Genomic DNA, 22,620 nt, shown 5'->3' on the forward strand with positions numbered 1-22,620 from the left:
TGATACTGTACTAGTGGTCAGCTCTCTAGATGTATTGGTATAAAAGATCTTCATTATTATTTATTTATTATTATTACTATGTAATTTTGCTCGAAGCCTTTAAATTTGATAATGTTCGAGTTTCAATTTGCAAAGATTAAAATTTATCAATACTTTTTTAAAATCAGTGTTTGATAAAAGCTAATACATTTTAAATGTATATTAATTTTTTTGGTCAACTTGACTTGGTGGCAGTTTGTGTTTCGATATTGAAAAAAAGTAATATAAAGAGCAGCTACAAATTCAATAACTGGCTCAAGCAAATGGTAAGAGAGCTAGGTAGAAAACTTGAGTCTGAAAGTCACTGTCAAACACGTCTCCGACAGGGCTGTTTGACCACCTTTAAGAAGAAACATCTCTAAAGCTTCACAAGCTTGAGAGTTTAGAGTTGAGTGAGTGCGTACTTTTTAACTCTTCCGCATTGGGCACTGGTCTAATGATAAATTATTTTGTTTGCATCTATGCATTCATCTACCAAACCATTGTTTGCTGGCAACGGTAGGGCAAACAAAATAGTTTATCTTTTAGCTGTTTCGATTGTGATATATAATTCGTGATGGTGTTGGTTAATCTCCAGACAAAATGTACTAATCTCCAGTCAAAATGCACTAAAGATCAAAAAAAAAAAAAAAAAAAAAAACGAATCAAACATGAATTTTTTTAGAGACAAAAACATAGTCAATGATACAAGTTGTAGAGAAATAACAGGTCCATAAGTGATAGGCTAAACTAATCATGAAGATAAGAATGAACTGTAGGTGGTTGGTGGACCTATTGGTTGATTTTATGGGATCTAACCGGAATTGGCCCTCCTCCTAAGATTTTTATAAAAACCCAAACATACTACCGCATCAATCTTACATATTTAATTAGAAGAGTGGGTAAGGAAAGCCACAGATATTGAAAAAATATTCATTTTCTTGACTTTTTTTCCGGCCAATTCGCTTTCCACGATACACGCATTTTTTCTTTTGACGCGTTTTGTAGATTGAAAACGATATATTTTCCTGGCTCTCCTGCTCAGATTTGACATAATGTGCATCTTCCTCCCCAGAAACCACTTAAATGGTTAAGAACTTTCGTTTGTGGGGCAAGTAAAGTTGAAATTAAACATGTTATTGGATTCCACGAAAGGGGGAGTTCCGCGGCTTTGCTATCAAAATAATTTTTTATTTATTATTCATTAGTTATATTTTTTAAATTTTTTTATGCCGGAGATGTTTATATGAAACGGACTTTACTAAGTTTGTCTATCAACGGCTTGCAACGAGGGAAAAGGATAGGCATGACGATTGAAGCCTATACAGCCGTCTGATGATTTCCACCGCTTTTTCGTCATTTCATTACTCTAGACGACATTTGATGTTTTTGTCATTTGTCCACGCCTCCTCGCAGGTTTTTCATTGTTTTTAGTCCATTCTTTTTATTCGTACGCTGACCTCATAGTTGTGCAGTCGACATGTGGGGCCCTGTGCCGTTACACCCGGATCCTCGTATTCTCCTTAGGCCCTGTTTGGCAAGCGGAATAGGAATACCTATTCCATGTTTGTTATTCTGGGAATACAAAAATGGAATAGGTATTTCTATTTCCTTGTTTGGTTCACCTAGAATTTGATAGAGAAAATGTATAATTTATATTTGCTTGTGCAAAAGTGAAATTGCAATAAGATTATGTTTTATTGTTATTTAATATTTTTTACATTATACATTTGAATGAGTTAGATTACTTTTACAGATTTTTTTTTTGTTATGTTTTTCAATTTTTAGATTTAAGTCACAAAGATCACATATACATCATTTTGGGTGATTCAAACATTGCTTTCCAACATGAGAACCTTATGGCCTTCTCATTTGTGCACAACCTATAATATAATAAATATTATTAAGTAAATAAATAAATTTTTTAAATAATTTTTTAAAAGATCATTAGTCCAATGTTTAAATATCATAATATCATTAACACGTTGTGGTGAGTAATTATATTAAAACAATTAAATCCTTAGCCAAATTCTTCTATTAATAAAATATTTTTTAAAATACCATTTTTTCACATAAAACAAATTTGCAATTAAGAGGATGTCCATATTGACAAGTATAATTGACAATTAAGAGGACCTCCATATTGACAAGTATGAAGGTTAAATTTGGGTGAGATGATTTTTACAATTCAGATCCAAACCTCTGATTCACCTATCATAGAAATATTCTCTTTTAATAAGAAATTTTCAACAACCTTGTTGTCCCTTATGAATGATAAAATCTTCCATTAAATTCAATGTGAAACCTTTTTATTCCTTATGAAAAATAAAATCTTCCATTAAATTCTTTTTAATAAAAAATCATTTTTTCCAATGTAACAAATTCTTAATCAAAACTCAACTCTCCAAAATAATGAAACATGAAGAAACAAGTTAAAATATGAAATTGTTTTTTTTTAATTAGACAATCAATTGAAATAGTAATGAAACTAGTATAATTTATTCATCATTTTAATGGAATTAGTCACCACAATATGATTAGAAACAAGTTCCAAACAACAAAATAGTCAAATCATTATTAAATATGTCCACAATTTCTATTCAAAACCATAAAATAAATTACAATGTACAAGAGGTGCTTTGGCTTTTAACTACATTTACGCATATGGTCCCAAAAGACTAGTACGATTGAAATAATTATAATTCCCAACATGCCTCAAAGAAACATGTTTTCACTCTCTCGGATCCTGCACAACTTGCAATCAGTACTTTCATGTGCTACATATTTAGCTACAACAAATGTTGGGGGACCTCATCGACCCAATGAAAGAAATTACAACCACTATCCCCCTGCAATACGAATTCTAAATTAGTAGTGTCTGAAACAATTAGTTGGTACAAAAATGTAAGTTCATACAACAAAAATTAGTAATAACCTCTCTTCCATTTGGACAACAATAGAATTTACATTCTGGATTATCCTTTGTGCGTCAGGTCTTTAGTACTACATAGTGCCACACTCACAAATTAGCAAAATTAAATCCATCAAACCTATATAAAATATGAACAAATACAAATAAAATGAAACATTCAATTAGGAAGATATATTATTTTATATACATTCATTATAGAAGAATCCAATTTATAAAATGATAATGACCTCAACTAAGTCTTTTATATGATCATTTTAACTAAATCCTTTGTGAATTTTCATTCATCGTAAGGGAACTTCTCTTTGCATTTCAATATTCAAAAAACTCATGTGGTCTTCAATCCTACTATATCCCATAACAACTATGCTATATAAAGGTACTAAGAATCATATTAAGTTTGGATTGAAAGCATTAATATCAAACATTTCTTGCTAAGAGATTAATATCAAACCATCTAAAAATGCATTGGTACTGACTTGTATAGTACAATTGCAACAAGAATGGGAACATCACACCAACAAAATTAGAAATTGCTTCTATGCAAGTTGAGGATATGCATTTTGATGAAATAAAACACATTGTATACATTAGAAGAGATAAAACATCACATACATGTAGATATATAGGCCAAATAAATTGATTAGCATATATGTTTCTTGTTTTCTATTTTAAGTACACTTCACATTATAGACATCAATAATTGGGCAAATGTGTTTTAGTGGATCTTCTCTAAAATATAGATAAATTTGGAATACTTATATCATAATATTGTTAAAGCATTAGATATATATAGACACTATAGAAGCTTAATACATAAATTTTAATAAGAATTGACAAAATAGATTGACCAAATTTGAGTGTTTCAATTGTCAATAGAAGTACATATTATAGACAAAACAAAGAAAATATATGATCATTCTTAATCCACAGATACAACTAATAGCTTTGTATCAAAATCAAAACTCAAGTTTAAATCACTATGAGTATGAAGAATTAAATAGATAGGACTAATAACTCTGTATCGAAACTCAATATAAAACTTGCGATTCTATTTATTGAGTTTGGTGGCTATTAAAAATAATACATTAGAGAAAAAATTAATCTTGAAAAAGTAAGTCAATTTTGACTATTTTAACACTTTAAGAATCAAATCTTAGTGTATGAAATTTATGCCACCCAACAATTAAAAAAGTTTGACTATTCAAAACAGTCACCAATTCATAGCCAAGTTGGAGATTTTCAATATTATGAGCACAACATTATCTACTACTGAAATCAAAGTGAATTAAATCTAGGCTATATGTTTTGAAGAAATGACAAGAATCTAAAAAGAAAGGCCAAACTTGAATCGGTGATAAAAAAAAACATTATAGAATTGCTCAATAATAGCATTATAGAATTGCTTAGCAACAACATTATAGAACTACTCATCAACAACATTAATAGCATTATAGATTTTCTTAGCAATAGCATCAAGAATGACATGATTATGCTTGATTTTGATATTTAGTACTTAGAGGAGCAACAATCAAACAAAAATAAACACAAACTAAATCACTCTTTATATTAACTGAGATTTTGCTCTTTCATGCTAACACTATCATAAACTTATATTTTAAGGTTGCCCATTACAGCTCTATAAAGTCAAACATGAATCTTTTTTAGAGACAAAAACATAGTCAATAGTGTAAGTTCTAGAGAAATAATAGGTCTATTAGTGATTAGGCTAAACTAATTATGAAGATAAGACTGAACTAGAGGTGGTTGGTGGACCTATTGGTTGATTTTATGGGATCTAACTAGAATTGGCCCTCATCCTAAGATTTTTATAAAAGCCCAAACATACTACTGCATCAAAAGGAAAGCCATAAATATTGAAAAAATATTCATTTTCTTGACTTTTTTGCCAGCCAATTCACTTTCCACGATACACACATTTTATTTTTTTGACTCGTTTTGTAGATTGAAAGCGATATATTTTCCTGGCTCTTCTACTCGAATTTGACATAATTTGCATCTTCCTCCCTAGAAACCACTTAAATGATTAAGAACTTTTATTTGTGGGACAAGTAAAGTTGAACTTAAACATGTTATTGGATTCCATGAAAGGGGGAGTTCCTCGGCTTTGCTATCAAAATAATTTGTTATTTATTATTTATTAGTTTTATTTTTTAAATCTTGGAGGTGTTTATATGAAAGAGACTTTACTTAGTTTGTCTATCAATGGCTTGTTTAATTATTATTTATTAGTTATATTTTTTATTTTTATGCCGAAGGCGTTCCTATACTGAAGTTCTTGAACTTCAGAATTGCAGCTATGGTCAGCATTTAGCAATGCACAAAGCAAGATGATGGAAATGTCTTTGACCGTCCGATCATTGGTCACCACAAAAGATAGGACACGAGTCATAGAATACTATTTTGTTTGGACTTTAGCCACATCAGACTATTTCTTTGGGTATATGGGTTTTTATGAGCGGTTTCTCAGTTTGTGACATTTGCCATATCTTTTGAATGATTTCTGCCACATCTTTTTTTGAATTGTCTCTCCATTTCATATGGCAGCTAAATCGAACGAAGATTTACATCGCTGAAATAAGTTAGGGATGAACTTTGATGTATGATTTAACCTTTCAAAAGCAATGAGCTTTATGATTATTCCTTATCAAAAGTATTTTGACTTGGTAAAAAATATTAAGATATCATTTTTCCATACCAATTACGTTATCTATTTTTTATTATATTAATTTAGTCTCTCCTTAATTTAATTTATTTTTTGTTATTATTATGATATGATTGTTATATTAATTATTAAATATAATATATATTTTATGTCATATTTAATACAATAGTAATTTTATTATATTCAATAAAATAATTATATTTATTATTATATATTACATTTAATTTATTAAATATAAATATAATATAATATAATCAATATACACTATTTATTTAATATAATAAATATTAAAGTTATAATATAAAATTGTTATAGATGTTAAATGTAAATCTTATTAATTATTTTTAAACTTATAATTATAATTTAATTTATTTAATTTATTTAAGAATTTAATTATTTTTGTGATTTTGTTAGTTTTTAAGTTATCTTTCAATACACACACACACACACACACACACACACACACACACACACATATTCTAGTGTTCACACGACGGTTTGTCTCATGGTTAGAGTTTGGTTTTGATTAGGATTACAATTTAGGGTTAGGAGTAGAAGTAGGATTATAGTTAAGATCTTGGTTGGGGTTGAGGTCTGAATCATTGCTTTATTATTATTATGGTTAGGATTAGGGTTTAAAGGATTATGCTTATGGTTAGATTTAAGGTTTATATCATGGTTATGATTAGGATTTTGATTAGGATTAATATTTAGGGTTATGATTGGGTAAGAGTTTACGTTAATGCAATGGTTAGGATTAGGATTGGGTCTAGAATTTGGGTTATGACATTGTTTAGAATTATGTTTATGTTTAGATTTATATCATGGTTGTAATTATGGTTAGGGTTTTGATTAGGATTGTTATTTGTTGTTAACATTAGGATAAGAGTTTAGGTTTACAATAATAATTATGTTTATGTTTAGATTTATATCATCGTTTTAATTATGGTTAGGGTTTTGATTAGGATTGTCAATTGCAATTAACATTTGGATAAGAGTTTAGGTTTACACATTACATAATTTTTTGTGATTGGATTTATAGCTTAGCTTATGATTTTTTTTAAGATTATTGTTTAATGTTTGGATTAATAGTACTTTTGAGATTATGGTAGTATATTGGTTTAAATTATAGTTAGGCTAAGGGGTTACACCATGGATAGTATTATGGTTGTGACTAGGATTTTTTCTTAGAGTTAGGGTTAATCTTAGGATTAAGGTTAGATATAGAAACATAAGTACTCTTATGGTCAAAGCTACCATTAGGATAAGGGTTTAGACTTATGTCATGATTAAGGTTGGGGTTATGTTTGCAATTCAAGTTATGATCTTACTTTAGATTACAATTATGTTTAGGATTGTGATTTAATATTTGTGATAAAGGTTTAAGGTTAATTTTTTATAGTAATGAGGCATGATTTTTTTTCTCATGAGGAATTTGACCAAATTGATAACTTTTTTGACTTTCAATATCTCTTCGACATACCTATTGCACCCTAAGGTGCAATTGCTAATTTAAATCCTAGAGGTGTTTATATGAAATGGACTTTACTAAGTTTTTCTATCAACAGCTTGCAACGAGGGAAAAGGATAGGCAAGACAATTGAAGCCTATACAGTCGTCTGATGATTTCCACCGCTTTTTCATCATTTCATTACTCTAGATGACATTGATGTTTTTGTCATTTGTCCATGCCTTGTCCTAGGTTTTTCATTTTGTTTTCTCTATTCTTTTTATTCTTACACTGACCTCATAGTTGTGCAATCATCATGTGGGGACCTATGCCTTTATCGGATCCTCATATTCCCCTTTGTAGTGCCTGCCCCTGGTTCGCATTTTGTTATCATTGCTGAAATCTTTTAGAGCTAGTTTTATGTTGTTGGTTAGTAGCATTCTTTTGAGATTATCAGATATTGTGCTATGGATTCAGTTTATTATGTGATGAGATTACTTAGACTCTACATTTCATGTATGCATGATGATTATTTTCAGTGTTTGTAGTTATTAATGATGATTAGTAAGATGATTTATTATCATATGTGTTTTCTTATGGATACTTACCCCATACTTGCATGTGTATGGTGTGCGTGTTTGTTCTTATGTATGGCATGTCTGATATGGTTAAGGAAGGGAGTCGTAGTCACCTGCTAGTCGGGATCTACACGATGCACCACTTCCTATCATTTCCTGTTTAGTTTAGTATATATTGTGCTTGTACATGCGTGGTTTTTATGTAGGTTGCAGGTATCGGGTATCGACTTCCCTGATTTGTCAGGATGAGCGTACCCTACCACATTATCTCAATGATAAAAGAAGGGAGATAAATTCTCAAGTCCAAATCCCAACCCTTTAAGCCATTTGTTCTAATTGAAAAATTAGGACAAGTATCTGAGTTGAATACCCTCCGAATACGTTGGATGATGTAATTCGTGATATTAACCCTTGACTTGATTTTGTATGTATTTTGGCTATGATAGATTTTCATATTTTTACCTTGTGAGTCTTTGATGTATTTTCTATTAATTAAGCCTTATTAAAAGATTTAATTAATGATTTAATTTAATGGAAAATTAATATGATATTTTAATATTTATTTTATTTAATTAATTAGGAAATTAGTTAAATAAAATAATTAAATTTGAAAATAAAAGTTATAAGTTTAAATTTGGAATGAGACAATATTTATTTTAATAATAATACATTTGGAGTTCATTTTTAAATAAATGACTAAATAATATTATTATTAAAGCTAATATATATTTTAGCAATTAAGTTTTGAAAATGAAATTTAAAAGTGGAAAATATATTTAAAATTATTAAAAGATTCTAGATTTCATGTGATTTAAATATAAATATATTAAGATTTGAAAAGTGGAATTATTAAAGTTGGTGCATGAGATTTAATAAATAAATTAATTTAATTGGAAAGAGTAAAGTAAATATTATATTAATTAATGTGCATTATTTTAATATTTGCTCACATAGGAGTTGGCAAATTCTCAGGAGTTGTCATGTAGACAACACAGGGGTTTGCACTCTAAGAATGCACAAGTTGTCTACACTTAGAAGTTAGCATTTTATTTGAGCACATGGTGTCTACAACCTTAAGACTCATCTAGAAGGTTGGAGAAGACCCATGCTTGGTTGTCATGCTTATCTTCTAGTTGTTTCTAGAGACACTCTAGATGCATCTTAGAGGCCTTTAAATAGAGGCTCTCCTAGTGTGTTTGGGCAAGCTAAAATGGAAGTTTCAAAGCTTACATGCATTTGAGAAGCTCATATGCTTCTACATGCTCATATGTTTCTACATGCTTCTATGCTTCTTCTAGCACTTCTAGTCACTTGGAGGTTTTCGGTTGGCTTGGATCTTGGAGGAATTGTGAATGTTGGAGAAGGAAGGGATTTTCTATGGACTTCTGAGGTATGGCAAATTAGCATCAGTGTCCAGGTGCACTCGTGATTTTCTCATAATCTATTTGCACTCTTTCTCTTCATGTCTTCATCGTGTTTGTTATATGTGTCTAAATACTCTTTGTGAATTGAATCTATAATTTGAAATTGGAATCTAGATATGTATGGTTGCAAAGAAAACAATAGATAACCCTAGATCCAATTTAGGAAAGAAATTAGATCTGAATCAGGTTTCGGCACGAATTATAATCAATTTGAGAAATGAAAATTTATAGTTAAACTTATTGGATGGAATAATGGATATGTTTAGAAAACAATTATTTAAAAAGAGAAAATTCTTGTTTAGAAAAGCCCTTTAAATCTAAGTATACATTCTCTTTTGTAAATCTGCACATACATACATACATACATACATACATACATACATACATACATACATACATACATACATACATATATATATATATATATATATATAGATATATATATATACATATATATGTATATGTATATATACATGTATATATATATATACACACACATATACATATACATATATATGTATATATATACATATACATATATGTATATATATATGTATGTATATCTATATGTATATATATGTATATACATACATATATACATATAGATATACATACATATATATACATACATATATATATACATATATGTATATGTATATATATACATATATATGTATATGTATATATATGTATATATATACATATATATATATATATATATATATATATATATATATGTATATATATACGTATATACATATATACATATATGTATTTATATTTGTGTATATTAAAGTGAGAAACTTATTCATTAAATTCAAAATTGCAACCCATTTTTCAGAAAACGTTTTCATGAAAAAACATTATAAACAATTTTATATTTATTCATATGTTGATGGGCGGGTAGGATACCCCACCCCGGCTGTGGTACGTGGCAGGACTGTGAAGATCGTAGAGTACCTGCATGATCACAGTGTACCTGCGATCTGCAGAGTACCTGTGACCCGCAGGTCTTGCACGAGTACGTGCCGACGATTTATAATTATTGCCATCATTTTTTGTAAAGGGTTTGAAACATTCAAATTTAATAGTATATGGATGTTTCTAAATTTAAACATTCCTTAATTTATGTTATTTCATGTGTTTTATATATTTATATATATATATATATATAATATTTATTTTAAATGAAATTTTAATATTAATAAGATTAATCATCTTATAATATTTTAAGTCTCATGATATAAATCTAATTTAAATTGTTTAATAGAATTTAAATGTGAAAGATAGAAAAATCGAATGGAAATTTGAGAAAACTAGATATGATTTTAAAAGAACAATTTTTCCTAGAGATATTAACGTTTACTTGACATTCATTGAATTTTCAAATGAATGATGAATCTGATTTAAATATTGATCATTATAATAATGAAATTATTAATGGGTTTATTATTTATTAATAATTGTTAAGGTTAGCAATTATTAATGAATGATAAGTATAGTTAGTCTAACTATTAATTAATTCAAATTGAGATTAGTTAATAATTGAAGTATAGCAATAAGTTATAGATTAATTATAATAATTGGTTTAGACAATCTCAAAGGATATGAGACGAAAGGTTAAAGTAAATTATTAGATAATGATATTGAGAGATAGTTATCCTTTTATCATTGGGAATATAAATGCATCAAAATATAGGTTATGGAACTATGGTTAATTATTAATTGATGTTCATTGAGTTGTCAATATAATTATATTATGTGATAGAGTTTTAACTTGAAATGATTATCATGACAAATGTGGTCATTATGGATAAGATTTTCAAAATAACTTGTTATTATTATAAGTATTATTGAAATATTAATATTTGTATTGAAGTTGACTTTCTACGTATAAACTATTGTTAGTCAACTGATATTCATTAGGTTAATGGTGTGGTTGTGCGATTATTAATTAAATCAACTAACTAGAGTTGATTGGATTTAATTAATAATTATGTAATAGAGATTTAATTGATATAATTCTTTTAATGAGATTGTAAAAAAATTGATATCAAGTTGATAGGTCTTATTTTGATGACTTGAATAATGACCATAGATGTTTTAATGGTGAAGACTTAGTAATATTTAATTGAGAACTATTAGAATGATAAAAGTCATGGAATTGTGTACCTAGGTTAATTGATTGATTTAATTGATCATTTTAATAAAGTTATAATCTTCTTATTCGAAGATTGATAATTGGCTTTCTTATATTTTAACAAATAATGATCCTTGATTAGGTTGAAAAGTAAAAGTAACATTAAGGAAAAGTTATTCAATTAGTAATATGGATCTTAGCAAATAAAGTGAATGATTTAATTTAAGGTCAATGATGATCAGTTTAATGAGTAAAGTATTTACTCTTAAGTGATTCTTAGAATATTATTTTAAGAATAATGCTTTTAGGGAACAAATGGGTTGACTTGTAGGTTAAATGGTAAAACCTATACACTTGAAGTATACTTGAAACGAAAACTGAAACTCTACACATTATTCAACTATGTGAATTTAGTAAACCAAAACATGTGTTTGCATTGTGTATTCTCTATGCTTCTTGTTTTGGGTTTTTGGGTTGACTAGTGTTGACCAGTCCTAGGTTGTTACTAGAGGCTCGGGGGTTATGAGATGTGATGGCATGTTGATTTTATTTGTTCTTGATCTTTATAAACCCAACCATGGTAATGTGATCGTATGCTCTATAAAATGTTTGTATTTACTGATTATTATTGTTCATCAGTCTTTATGTGTGAAGCTGAGATGTATGTATCTGAGACACTTGAGCTAATCATTTTTGAGTCATTGATCAGTTATCCTTGGATTACTTTCTAGTTGCCATGATGGGACTGAAATGTTGATTTATTTTTTGATGATGTCATGTTGTGACATTTTTGACTCAACCATTTTGGAGTCTTCGATCATTATGATTTTGAGATATTGTTGGTTGCTTGTTGAGAACCAATGGATATGGTGATTCATTTTGAGATATATTTTGGTTATTGAGAACCAATGGATACTTATGATTATTGGTGATGCCTTTAGTTGCCAATAGAGAACTGTTGTGGTCATGATTTTCTGTGGATGCTTTTCAGATGCTCATGGAGATTTGATGATTCTTATTGTGGATATTTGATTCTTTTATCATGGATATTTGATGATTCTTTTTATGGATTACCTTTTTGGTATTTTTATAGTCGCTTGTACAAGACTGTGGTGATTTTATGATTCCATGAGCTTAGGGTAGGTTATCTACTTGTAGTGTCAGGAAGTGGCTTGCAATGGGGGTCGGGACCCTAAGTGGCTACTAGGGTAACTCATTGTAAGTTTGGTTAATAAGTGATAACATTTACACACTAAATGGGGATTAACTGAACCTAAAAAGATAATTGTTTTGATGTTCTCACCCATGCCTTGAGTGCTTGTACAGACTAGGATGGGAGTAGAGAGAACGCATGGTTGTGACCTTGCATTCCATAGTATGCCTCGTCAGTATGAGAGGATACTAGTGGCCACATGAGATCAGTATGGACCCGTGAAGTTTAGCTAATTGCCAGGGTAACTTGTACATGATAAATGCGATGACACTTTTCCGCTTGTAGAGTAGGTTTCTTACATGTCTTTGTGTGCCTCTGGGAATTAGATGTCGGTTTTGTGTGATGGAACCTTTGAGTTAGTATACTTTTAGGATTCCTGGACTTATAGCGATTTATGCTTTGTGATTTTGATAACTTGTTTGGGACTTGAGATTATCTCCTTAGCATGGTGGGAGTGGACCACTTAGGTTCCACATGGGCGGGTGGTAGTGTTTTATCACTCTTATCATTTGAGATCCGTCCGAGACATCGTGGCTAAAGCATTCTTGGTTGGTATTTATCTTCATTATGTTCTTGGAGCATTATGATTGATGATATACCCTATGTTGGATGTATTTACTGGTATGTTTCTTATATTGATGATTTGCATATGTTAGATGATGTTATCTTATGCTTTACTTTGCATGTTAGTAGGATGTTTTAGGAGTGACATTCCTACTATGTTAATACCGATGATCTCTTCGGCACTTTGGAATGTTACGCACGGAGGGATGGATAGGATCCACGATGGTCTAATGATGCTATTTACTATTGGGAGGAACCATGCACTTAGTTAATTATGTTTGATGATATATGGATATCTTTTATGATGGATGTTTATATCTTTTGAGATGATGTATCATGTATGATATGTGCTTTCATTATGTTATTTCATCATGGATTATTATTGGATGATGATGTAATTTATTCATACAGATGTTTATTCTTTCAAGCCCTTCATACCTTGTAACATGTACAGTGGATGATTGAGCTAAACTAAAATGTAATTACAAAAAGGACACTTGCATATGGTTTAAGAATGTTGGATGTATCATTGTTATTTCATAAGGATGTAATGTTAGATGAATAGTTAATTTAGATGTAATACAACGTTAAGGGATCCTTAAAGAATGTAACCTGTTATGTATGTTATGTTTATTTGAATTGTTGTTAATGCTTCCGTTACTATGTATAAGTTGTGAATGGTTTATCTTTCATGTTAAAAAAAAAAAATTGTTTGGTAAACTTAGTGAAATTCTTTGGATCCCTTGGCAGGGCATTACACCCTTAGGGCCCATTTAGCAAGTGGAATAGGAATACCTATTCCAGGTTTGTTATTCTGGGAATGCAAAAGTGGAATATGTATTCCTATTCTTTATTTGGTTCACCTAGAATTTCATATGGAATATGTATAATCTATGTTTGGTTGTGCAAAAGTGGAATTGGAATAAGATAATTTTTTATTGTTATTTAATATTTTTTTCATTATACATTTGAATGAGTTAGATTACTTTTACATTTTTTTGTTATGTTTTTCAATTTTTAGATTTAAGTCACAAAGATCACATATACATCATTTTGGGTGATTCAAACATAGCTCTCCAACACAAGAACCTTATGGCCTTATCATTTGTGCATAACTTATAATATAATAAATATTATTAAGCTAATAAATAAATTGCTTAAATAATTTTTTAAAAGATCATTAGTCTAAAATTTAAATGTCATAATTTTTCTAAGTAAGATTCAAACTTCATTAATGCATTATGTTAAATAATTATATTAAAACAACAAAATCCTTAGCCAAATTCTTCTATTAATAAAGTATTTTTAGAAACACCATTTTTCCACATAAAACAAATTGGCAATTAAGAGGATGTCCATATTGACTAATATGAAGGTTAAATTTGGGTGAGATGATTTTTACAATTCACATCCAAACCTTTGATTCACCTATCATAGAAATATTCTCTTTTAATAAGAAAACTTCAACAAGAAACCTTGTTGTCCCTTATGAATGATAAAATCCTCCATTAAATTTAACATGAAACCTTTTTGTTCCTTATGAAAAATAAAAGCCTCCATTAAATTCTTTTTAATAAAAAAAAATTCTTTCCAATGTAACAAATTCTTAATCAAAACTCAACTCTCCAAAATAATGAAACATGATGAAACAAGTTAATTTTTTTAATTAGACAATCAATTGAAATAGTGATGAAACTATTGTAATTTATTCATCACTTTAATAGAATTAGTCACCACAATACAATCAGAAACAAGTTCCAAACAAAAAAAAGTTAAAATGTTATTAAATATGTCCACCATTTCTATTCAAAATCATAAAATAATTTACAATGTACAATAGTTGCTTTGACTTTTAACTACATTTACGCATATGGTCCCAAAAGACTAGTACAATTGAAACAATCATAATTCCCAACATGCCTCAAAGAAACATGTTTTAACTCTCTTAGATCCTGCACAACTTGCAAACAATACTTTCGTGTCCTATGGATTTAGCTACGCTAGATGTTGGGCAGACCTCATCGACCCACTAAAAGAAATTACAACCACTATCCCCCTGCAATATGAATTATAAATTACTAGTGTCCAAAACAATTAGTTGGTACAAAAATGTAAGTTCATACAACAAAAATTAGTAATAACCTTTCTTGCATTTGGACAATAATAAAATTTACGTTCTGGATTATCCTTTGTGTGTGAGGTCTTCAGTACTACATGGCCAACGCCACACTCATGCATTGGCAAATTTAAATCCATCAAACTTGTATAAAATATGAACAAATACAAATAAAATGAAACATTCAATTAACAAGCTATATTATTTTATATGCATTCATTATAGAAGAATGCAATTTATAAAATGATAATGACCTCAACTAAGTCTTTTATATGATCATTTGAAGTAAATCCTTTGTGAATTATCATTCATCTTAAGGGAACTTCTCTTCACATTTCAATATTCAGAAAAATTATGTGGTCTTCAATCCTACTGTATCCCATAACAACTATGCTATGCAAAGGCACCAAGAATCAAATTAAGTTCAGATTGAAACCATTAATATCAAACATTTCCTACTAAGAGATTCATATCAAACCATCTAAAAATGCATTAGTACTAACTTATATAGTACAATTGCAACAAGAATGGGAACATCACACCAACAAAACTAGAAATCGCTTTTATGCAAGTTGAGGATATGCATTTTGATGAGATAAAACATAACATACATGCAAATATATAGGCCAAATAAATTGATTAGCATATATGTTTCTTATTTTCCATTTTGAGTACACTTCACATTGTAGACATCAATAAATGGGCAAAGGTGTTTTAGTGGATTTTCTCTAAAATATAGATAAATTTGGAATACTTATATCATAATATTGTTAAAGCATTAGATATATATAGACACTATAGAAGCTTAATACATAAATTTTAATAAGAATTGACAAAATAGATTAACCAAATTTGAGTGTTTCAATTGTCAATAGAAGTACATATTATAGACAAAACAAAGAAAATATATGATCATTCTTAATCAACAGATACAACTGATAACTTTGTATCAAAATCAAAACTCAAGTTTAAATCACTAGAAGTATGAAGAATCAAACAGATGGGACTAATAACTCTGTATCAAAACTCAATATAAAACTTGCAATTCTATTTATTGACTTTGGTTGCTATTAAACATAATACATCAGATAAAAAATTAATCTTGAAAAAGTAAGTCAATTTTGACTATTTTAACACTTTAAGAATCAAATCTTAATGTATGAAATTTAAGCCGCCCAACAATTGACAAAGTCTAACTATTCAAGACAGTCACCAATTCATTGCCAACTTGGAGATTTTCATTATTATGAGCACAACATCATCTACTACTAAAATCAAAGTGAATTAAATCTGGCCTATCCATGTGGAAGAAATGACAAGAATCTAAAAAGAAAGGCCAAACTTGAATGGGGGATAAAACAACATTATAGAACTACTCAGCAACAACATTAACAACATTATAGAATTGCTCAACAACAACATCAAGAATGGCATGATTCTGCTTGATTTTGATATTCAGTACTTAGAGGGAGTAGCAATCAAACAAAAATAGACACAAACTAAATTAGTCTTTATATTAATGGAGATTCTACTCTTTCATGCTAATACTATTTACAAACTTATATTTTAAGGTTGCTCGTTATAGCTCTACAGACCTGGATTCTTGGAAGAGTACTCAACAAAAATGTAAACACTCAATATAGAGTGCTAAATAGTTCTAAACAATACTGAAGATAATATAAAATACTATTTTTCTTATTATCCAATAAGTGTGCAAGAATATTAGATGCAACAATAAAATATTATTTTTCAAATCCCTAAGAATATTACAATCCTCCAAATTTACATCTAATATAATCTTCCCTTGTTGAGTCATCCATCTCTAAGAACCAAATAGCTCTTGTTGGTTCTTGCATAAAATTATCAAATACGATAGTCATAGTGTCTTGACTGATTTCGAGGATGCCTTTCAAGGCAACAAACAAATCTGCAACATCTTTCCTAGTATCCTCTTTATCAAATTTGATGGTGTGCAACTTATTGATTCCCTCCCGTATCTCATGGATTCTTTCAAACATTACATCCAAAGAAGTGGCCATGCTTGCCTTCCTCTTCTTCAGCCTCCTTGTCATTGGCATTGAAGGAATGCTTCTGGCAGATGTAGTGGACTGATTTGACTGAAGGAAATCTTCATCTAAATCAGTAGCACCATTCACAAGCATAATCAAATCATCATCATCATCCACATTAATAGCATCATGATAAAGTTACCATCTTCAACATTGTGTGGTGTTCTAGCTACACTTCCTTCCACTATGTCATTCCCCACTATGACAGCTAGATCATTAAAATAGTTGAATGGTTACCTCCTATACACTTTTGCAATCTTGAATTCTTTTCTCTATACACATTGCCAAAATTAAATAATTATAGATTTTTGTGACATTAGTATTGAAAAAAACTTTGAAGAGGACATTACCTTAATAAGTTCACCCCACACACTGTCCTCAGCATCCACACATTGAGTTACCTCATTCCAAGCAAAGCCACTTGTATTGTGTAACTCCTTCATTATTCTATACGTTGTCTTCCATGTTTTCAACTTATTTTTAAAATTTTCCTTTCCAAGGTTCAATTGCAACTCTTGATTGAATCTCCTCTCGATAGCACTCCATGCTTCTCTATGAAAACATCCATCACCTTTCCTTCCTAGGTTGACTTGCTCAAGGAGCAAATCCAATAGTTTTCTCTCCATTTCTCTAGTCCATACAACTTTTAGATTTCGACATGAAGTTGAAGTAGGAGCAGAAATAGGTGTAGCAATAGGGGTGGTAATAGGGGGCATATTAACATCCTCATGTATGCTCATCAAAATATTTTTGAAAGACATATTGCTGCAATAAGCAACTATTATATTACTAGAAAACATCCATAAAATAAAAGTGCACATTATATATTGTCAACAACAACTAAAAATATTGTACTATACTAAATATATGAAGCACTAACACTACAGGGATCATTTGTCACCATGGCTAAAAGAAAAGTGGCTACAAAAGATGTAAACCTATATCTTTAAGAATAGATGTTTAAAAAGTAAAAACTTAAATACACAATTAAAACTGAAAACTGGGTTGGATGAAATGTGTGTAGCTACAATGGTGTTTTCTATGCCCTTGCATTGGACAACAACAACATTGAAGTTGTAGCTGGCATTGATCTGAATCATGTTGACATTGCAAGGTACCTTCCAAGGGAGCTTGGTCTTCTCACAGATCTTGAGCTCTTCATGATGTACTCTCTCATAATAGTGTGTCGCTTCCTTTACCATAGGTCTTCTATGTTCCTTCCCCTTTTAATCTTGCAAAACCAAAACTAGATCTGCTAGTGAAGTGGAGAACTATTACTATATAACTATAACTAGGTCAATAGGACTAGATGATGGATCACTGGGAATATTCAATGAGACTGAGACCCTACTTTGCAATGCAAGGAAATCAACAACATTCTACTGACTCAAAGGCTAATCAAATTATGGCAAAGTATAGGCCTATTGTTCCCAGACCCCCTCTCCAAACAACTTCCAGTTTAGGTAAGCCTACTCCTGACTCTACTTTCTTTGCCTTGGATTTTCTTTCCACTTTGAACAATACCCACAATAGTAATTGTGGCCAAAATGGAAGTGGGTATAAGAGGAGGGCCTCTGATTGTTTAAGTATCCCAAAACATTTACCTAGAGTCCTCAAGAAGCCAAGAGGAGTACCCAGTTTAAGTATCCCCTCATTCAACCAAGATATTCTATTTTCTAGGGTACAAGTTGATGGGCAAACACCAACTCTTGCTAAAGGATTAGAGACCATGGAGAGGAGAGAGGCCAATTGTTTCAATGGAAGCAATGTTTTGGATGAAAGATGTGGTGGATCTGATGAATGGGTGAGTTTGAAAATGGTGATGGAGTCAATTAGGGAGGTGGGTAGGGGGAATCTTAGATCAAAAGTTGATGATGTGAGTGTGGCTGTAGTGGCAAAGACTTATTGTGGTTGTGGGTCTTTTGATTTTCATGTTTCCCCAATTGCTACTGTAGAGGAGAAGAATGCTCTGGTTACTCTTCCACTCCTTCCATAGACACCACCATTGCATAATGGTTCTAGTACATCATCTAATAAAGAGGGCAGTGCTGCTTCTAATAATAATAATGGATCATCTCATAAGGAGGTTATTCGATTGAGACTCTTTGGTAGAGATCTAGGCCATACAAAAGTTGAGTCATGTGAAAGCAACAATAATGAAAGCCTAAAACTTGAATATATGTTTAAAAAGTAAAAACTTAAATACATAGTTAAAATTGAAAAGTTTTAATTTATTATTTAAGTCATCTTACATTGCTCTCTTGGAAATTATGGTTGACCCAAGCCTTGTAATCCCTAATCCAAGGCTTGGGAGTGCTTACATTACTCTCCAAGCATGGAAATCTACTATCTCCAGTGATCCTTCCAATGTGACTGGCAATTGGGTTGGATCAAATGTGTGTAGCTACAATGGTGTTTTATGTGCCCCTGCATTGGACAATAGCAACATTGAAGTTGTAGTTGGCATTGATCTGAATCATGCTAACATTGTAGGGTACCTACCAAGGGAGCTTGGTCTTTTCATAGATCTTGCCCTCTTTCATATCAATACCGATAGATTCTATGGCACTCTCCATCATAGCTTCAAGAAGCTTAGGTTACTATTTGAGCTTGATATCAACAACAATGGATTCAATGGGTCATTTCCTATTGTAGTTCTCTCATTGCCTTCATTGAAGTTCTTGGACATTAGATTCAATGGCTTTGAAGGTTAGCTACCATCTGAGGTCTTTGATAAGGAAATGGATGCCATCTTTGTTAACAACAACGTGTTTGAGGCAAAAATTCCTCAAATATGGGAAACTCCCCTACTTCTGTTGTTGTCCTAGCCAATAATCCCATGAAGGGATGCTTGCGATCCACCATTGGCAATATGGGTTCTACTATGAATGAGATCATTGTCCTCAACAAAAACTTAACTTCTTGCCTCACTTCTAAGGTTGGTTAGCTAACATCTTTGATGGTTTTTGATATGAGTTTTAACAAGTTTATGAGCACTCTACCAATCAGCATTGGAAATATGGTGAGCTTGGAGCAGCTGAATGTTGCACACAACATGCTTTTAGGAGTGATTCCTCAAGTCATTTGTGCACTTCCCAATTTGATGAGCCTTACATCCTCTTACAACTTCTTCATAGGGGAGATGCCCAATTGCTTGGCTATGCCATCAAGAGGAGTTGTGTTCAATGATAGGTCCAACTACATTCCTAGTAGGCTTGCCCAATGTTCTATCAACCAATGTGCTTCTTTTCTTTCTCATCCTCTTGATTGTTCTTCATTTTGAAGTAAATTTTTTCTCTTATACAACTATAGTTTCCTTTTAGATTTTGAAGCTCTTGGAGTTAATAATAAACTTAACTTCTTTATGATGAAAATGTTTACAGCGAGGGTGCTACTAAAATTGGCATTGTTGGGCTTCCTCCTTTTGGTTGCTTACCTTCACAAATCAATCTCTACAACAGTGTAGAAAATACATGTGTTGAGAATTTTAATGATGTTGTGAGCTCCTTCAATTCAAAGATCAAAGCATTAATAGAGAAAATAAAGCCCAATTTTCCTTCTTTTCTCATTGCTTATTTAGATATTTATGATAAGTTTTTGGACATCGGTAAATCTCCTACTAAGTATGGTAATATATGTTACAAACCTGCTTAGCATCAAAGCTCATTTACTAGTTAAAGGCTTTGTAATTTATATCTTTATATGGGTCATAGTGTTTTGTCAAAAAAAAGGTTGTTTTGATACCTAAAGAGAAAAATGTATAGATTGTGGCCAATTGTAACACATTCTGCAAGTACAAAATATAGATACACATCATACAAATAAGTGAACCATATGAAAGACTACAATAAGAAAAAAATATTGAAATAGCTTTACAGAATGTTGAATTACTGTCACTATTTTACAAAATGTTGAATCATATATTAGAATGAATGAACATTGTATATAAAGTGTCAATGCAGTATCTAGCTATTCAAAATTGAAGTAGAATGTATCAATGCAAGTAAAAGGATCAACTAATATCAAGATCTATAGTCCTTCCACATCTTTTCTACAATTTCATCTCAAAACTTTCCCCAATCATCTCTGTCTTGTTGAGTCATCCCAAAAGTCTCAAGAATTGGGACATTTATCCCTCTATGATCAACGTCCTCTTCAATTTGCACATCAGGTGGAACACTATCCTCTATCATAATGAAATTGTGTAGTATGCAACATGCTAACATGATCTTTGTTTGATTCATGATACTATAAGATGTCACATGCCTCAAGATAGGAAAACGTTGCTTCAAAATACCAAATGTCCACTCAATCACATTCCTAAGAGAGGAGTGTCAGTGGTTAAATAGCTCATGGGCATTGTTGATCGGGTTTTCTCTAGAAAATTCTTTGAGATGGTATCGTGTACACTGATAAGAGGTGAGAAATCTAGCAACATTTGGACAGGTGACATCAACTAAATACAATTTTCCTATACAAAAGAACAATAAGTATTATGATTGAAATAACATAAACATTATGGTTTACAATAATGACTATATAATCATTCGAAATATGATTAAATACACCAGGGGGGACTATTAGTGGATTTTCTCTCGATAGAGTTGAAGCAAGAATATGACTATCTATAGTTGAACCTTCCCAACCAACAAGAACATATTGTGACAAGTTGCCTTTTCTATCACAGTATTTTGCTTAGTTGTCTACATCAATGGTAATTGGTATATGGGTCCTATCAATTGCCCCATCACAATCCTAGAACACTAAAAATATTATTGTCATATATGTAACAATATACTCAAGCAACAAAGTACATGTCAGTAGGAGATTTACCTTGAAGTACAGATCAAAATGGTCCTTCCCAAGAATTTCAGGAGGGGTAGTTGGAGAAGGGGGCAAAAAGTAATTGTCGAGCAATATGATTACCTTTAAGACCTTGTGGAACTGGCAACTCACAATCTCTCTCGAGTGACCAAAGTTATGGCCAATCTTACAATTCCTTAGATTGTGGCCAAGGGTATGTAGGAACACAACTATTTGTTCTTCCAATTTCATGTTTATTGTATCTTTAATGATCCATCTCTCCCTTAGAATATTGGTGAGTTTGAAGAAAGCTCCTGTAGTCATGAGTATTTGGTCTTGGCAATCCATGTCATTAGAATATATAATATGTTTAAAGAAAGGACAAGTAACTCTTCTTTACTTGCGTCGTTGTCTTCTAGCATCTTCGTAAGATGCTACTGTGAGTACTGCTTGGGCTGCAAGCAAAACTACAAGTACATGCAAGAGCGTGATCTTCCTAACAATGCTTTTGTAATCTTTTTTATCAGTAGTAGGATCCATCGAATGCCCTATAAACACGTAAATAGATTTAATTTAGATTTCCATATTAATAAAGATAAGGAGAATGAACAAGAGGAAAAGGAAAAATTT

General features: G+C 30.8%; 1 pseudogene; it reads left to right on the forward strand.

Moving 5' to 3' along the window:
- The first annotated feature begins 18,916 nt into the window (after window positions 1-18,916).
- On the forward strand, window positions 18,917-20,470 carry LOC149563496 (leucine-rich repeat extensin-like protein 6; annotated as a pseudogene).
- Window positions 20,471-22,620: the final 2,150 nt, after the last annotated feature.

The sequence above is a fragment of the Cupressus sempervirens genome, chromosome 4 (genome assembly GCF_028749045.1).
Source record: "Cupressus sempervirens isolate cs-2001-9-10 chromosome 4, ASM2874904v1, whole genome shotgun sequence".
Lineage (NCBI taxonomy): Eukaryota > Viridiplantae > Streptophyta > Pinopsida > Cupressales > Cupressaceae > Cupressus > Cupressus sempervirens.